Here is a 5,366-nt window from a genome sequence, read left to right as displayed (position 1 = left end):
CCCAATCCACACGTCGAGATTTCCAGGGCTTTCGTTCGTTGGCATTGTGACTTGTCCTGTTCGGTTTCAAATACATATTTCACACCTAGCAATGTTGGTAGACTTTTTGCCCACATATTCAGGCCTACCCCGCACTGGCTCCGGGCACAGTTCAGCCAGATAGATCATGGAGGGCTGGTAGGCATCCCTCCCAACTCCACGTTCTTGCACACCTCAGCCCAGACCACAAATAAAATTGTAAAAAATAGAAAAAAACTAAACAAAACAGGCCGAGTCTATAAAAATATCACATGGTCCACCCCGTGAAGTGAACACCATAAAAAAAAAGGATAAAATCATGTGTACCCCGAAAGCGTACTAATTCCTCATACTGAAAAAAATTAGCCCCTACATAAAACAATCACCCGCAAAATATAAAAAATATGGTTTAAGAAAATGGAAGCACAGAAACATGATTTTGTTTTTTCAAAAATGCTTTTATTGTGTAAAACCAAAATAAATATAAAAAAAAATTTGAAATTAGGTATCACCGCATCTGTAACAACCTGCTGTATAAAAATATCCCATGGTCTACCCCGTCAGGTGAACACCGTTAAAAAGTAAATAAATAAAAACTGTGCCAAATGAGTCTTACATCACAAAGAGTGTAATACCAAGTGATCAAAAAGTCGTATGTACCCAAAGTAGTACTAATCAAACCGTGACCTCATGCCACAAAAATGAGCCCCTACATAAGATAATCACCCAAAAAATAAAATAAATATGGCTTTCAGAAAATAGAGACACAAAATCATGATTGTTTTTCTTTCAAAAATGCTTGTATTGTGTAAAACCAAAATAAACATAAAAAATAGACAAATTAGGTATTGCTGCATCCGTAGCAACCTGCTCTATAAAAATATTACATGATCTACCCATTAAGGGTACTTTCACACTAGCGTTAGTGTGATCCGGCAGGCAGTTCCGTCTTCGGAGCTCCGGGTGCGGATCCGTCTACAAATGCATTGCAAGAACGGATCCATCTCTCCGCTTGTCATGTGGATGGACGGATCAGTCTTGCAGTCTTTTTCACAGTCCTTCAGTTGTTTTGCAATGCCGGATCCGGCACTAATGCAAGTCAATGGGAATTAATACCGGATCCGGCATTTCGGCGACTGATCAGGCATTTTGGACGGACATAATACCGCAGCATGCTGCGGTATTATGTCCGGCCAAAACGCCTGACAGTGACTGAACGGAAGGCATACTAATGCAAACTGAACGGATTTCTGTCCATTCAGAATGCATTGGGCTATGCCTGATCAGTTCTTTTCCGGCATAGAGCCCTTTTGACGGAATTCTATGCCGGAAAAGAATAACGCAAGTGTGAAAGTACCCTAAGGTGAATGCTGTAAAAAATAAATAAATTAAAAACTGTGCCAAAACAACCATTGTTTGGTCAATTTGCCTAAAAAAGTGTAATATTGACTGATTAAAATATCATATGTACCCAAAAATGGTACCAATAAAAACATCAACTCTACCCACAGAAAAGAGCCCCTACACATGATAATTGGCAAAAAAATAAAAACATGCCATCATAAGGCTATGTGAACAGAAACATAAAAGGTTTGGCTCTGGAAAGGAGGGAATAGGACATGCTCTACCTTTCCGCTGAGCCGCAGAACGGAACCATGGATGCGAACAGCACATGGTGCTGCATCTTGGAAGCTCTTTTTGTGAGTTCTCCATCACAACCTCCTCTGGCAGAGAGCTCCATAGTCTCACTGCTGTTACAGTAAAGAATCCTCTTCTATGTTGTAGAAACCTCCTTTCCTCTAGATATAGAGGATGTCCCCTTGTTATAGATACAGCCCTGGGTATGAAGAGATGATAGGAGAAATCTGATATCTGGCAACCTGTCCCTTCTCCGGGAGGCAGATCTCAGGAACGGCTGCACTGTGGAAGGAAAGTATGTGAGCAATAATGTTTCCGTCACAGGTTAGCTTTTAATAGTCAAAAAAAAGTTAAGCCCGGAAAACCCCTTTATGTGTAGAGAAATTCAAGTTTCCAAAATTGCAATTGTTTTTCCAAATTTCTTGTATATTTTAGATTTTAATTTTTATAAATAAAGTTAAATCCTTTCAACCAAAATTTACCAGTAACATGAAGTAGTGTGTGATGGGGAAAAAAAATATATATTAGAATCGTTTGGGTAAGGCTACATGCACACGACCGTATGTGTATTGCGGTCCGCAAATTGCAGATCCGCCCCCCAAAAAAACGGATGACGTCCGTATGTATCTGTTTTTTTGTTTTTTGCCGTTTTTTTTTTTTTTTTGCAGATCCATTGTAATAATGCCTATCCTCGTCCGCAAACTAGAAAAAAATAGGATATGCACTATTCTTTTTTTGCAGGGCTACGGAACGGACATACTGATTAGGACAGCACACGGTGTGTTGTCCGTGTTTTTCACGAACCCATTGAAATGAATGGGTCTGCATCCTATCCGCAAAAAAACAAAACAACAAACGGACGCAGAAAAGAACAACAGCCGTGTGCATGAGGCCTAAGTGAAAGCATTCTAAAGTTATTACCACATAAAGTGACACGTCAGATTTTCAAACTTAGGCCCCTTTCACACGAGCGAGTTTTCTGCGCGGGTGCAATGTGTGACGTGAACGCATAGCACCCGCACTGAATCCTGACCCATTCATTTCAATGGGACTGTGTACATGAGCACTTCTTTCAAGCATCAGTTCTGCATTGCGCGAAAAACGCAGCATGTTCTATATTCTGTGTTTTTCACGCAGCGATGGCCCCATAGACATGAATGGGGCTTCAGTGAAAAATGCATTGCATCTGGAAGCAAGTGCGTATGCAATGCGTTTTTCAAAACCCATCAAAACACATTGCACCCGCGCGGAAAAAACTGAACGCAATCGCAGACAAAACTGACTGAACTTGATTGCAAAATGGTGCGAGTTTCACTGAACGCACACTGAACACATCCGGAGCCAATCCGTCACGCTCGTGTGAAAGGAGCCTTAGGCCGTGTCAGGTAGGTGAAAAATGTCTTGGTTCAGAAGGGGTTAAGGAGCACGGACCCTTGACAAGAATTTTATGCTACCGTTGTGCGCCTCTACAAGTCAATTTCCCTAGTGATTTTTCTGGGGAAGTTTAATGGAAATCCCTGTCACGGTGGGGAGTGGGGGAAGCCCCTCACCGTACAATGTCTTGTAAATTATGGACCGCAACAAGGTCTGGAATCTGGATCAGGGAGCGGGTCACCTCCTACAGGGTCCCTAATCCTCGCTCTGACCTCCTAACCGCATGAGTGAACCCAGATGGTAGGAGGGCTCATGCACCGGATACCTTAGGGCCCTACTAACCCTCAAGAAATCCCTGGACTAGGAGCAGGGTTGAGACGACCCATGCTTTCAAGCCACGGATGCACAGGAGTCTCCACCGGCCAAGCTGCAGGGAAAGAGGAAGCTGTATACATCAACTGGGACGGCAGGTAAGCACACCATAACAGCACACTTACCTGCCGGAGCAACACCAACTGGAACCCGAGCAAGAGTACAAGTGCCCACACACCATACAGGACACAGTGCACACCAGCACACCAGTTACTGCCTGGAAACCCCCACGCAAACAGGACACATGGCGGCCGCAGGCAGAACAGCATACAGACATGTATTTTTGATTCACCCCTCCGGGAAATCAGAAGGGCCCACTTCCGCAGGCAGACACAGGAACGTCTAGCATACATGCTGGACAACAACAAACCAGACATGTAACAACACACTAGACATATAAACAAATCATCAAATCAAACCCACACCAAACAAACAACAGATAAGGTGGGGAAAGGACAAGGAGGAGACAAAGGGATGACATCGCAGATGACATCGGTGTCAAATTAGGATGGCCCTCAGTTTGCATCCCAGAAAGGAGCGAGCTCCTTCTCACACACAGGCAGACATAACAATCATCTCAGTCTCACAGCCACAGAATATAAAGAGACCTGAGACCACCCCCAGCTCCACCTAGCACACACCTTAACCCCATGCACACCGGAAAGGGAAGTGTACATGCATACCGTACACACGTTGCCACCAGCAACCGCATGCATAACAACAATGTCACAGCGCACACAACCGAGGCCGTGACAATCCCATGAACATCTACAGATTGTTTCAGGGTCTTCTGGACATTCCCAGCAGTTACTTATATGAGACTTTTATGCATCCAGAGCTCTGTGTGACTTTAGCATTTCCTAAAGGTCTAGTGATAAGATTCATGATGAACACACTTTAATTCTGTGCTATACTTCCAGATGGCCACTTGAGGGAGACAGACTCGGAATATGTGCACTGGCTGGTGTGAGTATCTGTCTCATGTGCTCCTTATATTGCACTCTGCCGCTTCTATTCTGATGTGGTGTTTGGTTTTCTGTAGAGGTAACATTCCTGGTAACGCAGTATTTTCTGGAGAAGAGCTGTGTCACTACTTCCCCGCATTTCCTGCTAAAGGCACAGGATACCACAGATACATATTCATCCTGTTCAAGCAAGAGCAACGCATTGATTTCAAGGATGAGTTGCGTCCAAACACTTGGTAAAACATTTTTTTATTTTAAGATAATGCTCCTGGTTTTATTTAGATGCAGATTGTTTAGTTGTAAATGTCTTACAGTCACAGCTTGAAGTTAAGAACATTCAAGACTTTGGATTTCTACAGAAAGTACGAGGACAAGATCACCCCAGCAGGCCTGGCCTTCTTCCAGTGTGCATGGGACGACAGCGTGACCAATGTGTTCCACAATATACTCCGTAAGTGCAAAGTGCCGATCCCAGAACTTCTCTCACGTTCTCGGCTTTCTGAAGGGAATTGCAATTTGTTTCTAGTCCAGTAGGTACTGCATCAAAACGGTTGTCTTCCTTTCACGCAGATGGAGTTGTTACAGTGTATTGGTCTAGACAGAGAGCAATTGGTCTGCGGTGAGTACAGGAGCGCTGTGTGCTGCTGCTGTATTTCCTGTAGCTCCAATTGAATTTTCTGCAAGCAGAACACGGCGAGAGTGTAGTGGAAAAGGGTATAACCTCTCATTGTACATGTAGTTAAAGGGAGTGTGTAATTTTGCAACCATGACCATTCTCTGATTGGTTACAGACTACAAACTAAACCCGATTGTAGCCTGAGTAACACATGACTGTAGAATCAGAGCGAATGCACATGTCCGTGGAACACGGACCGGAATCCTGCTGAGTGCAGGAGCGCACGGCATCATTGGTTGCTATGACGCCGTTTGCTTCATGCCACCGCTGCTCTACACTAATACACTCATATAGATCATACGAGTGTATTAGTGTACAGCAGC

General features: G+C 43.9%; 1 long non-coding RNA gene across 1 annotated transcript; it reads left to right on the top strand.

Moving 5' to 3' along the window:
- The first annotated feature begins 4,285 nt into the window (after positions 1–4,285).
- LOC121001772 lies at positions 4,286–4,836 on the top strand. Its single transcript, XR_005779136.1, has 3 exons — positions 4,286–4,368; positions 4,445–4,603; positions 4,682–4,836. It is a non-coding gene; the product is annotated as an uncharacterized LOC121001772 (long non-coding RNA).
- Positions 4,837–5,366: the final 530 nt, after the last annotated feature.

This window comes from Bufo bufo, chromosome 5, assembly GCF_905171765.1.
Source record: "Bufo bufo chromosome 5, aBufBuf1.1, whole genome shotgun sequence".
In the NCBI taxonomy this organism is placed as follows: Eukaryota; Metazoa; Chordata; class Amphibia; order Anura; family Bufonidae; genus Bufo; species Bufo bufo.
This window is presented reverse-complemented; position numbering and strand designations above follow the sequence as displayed.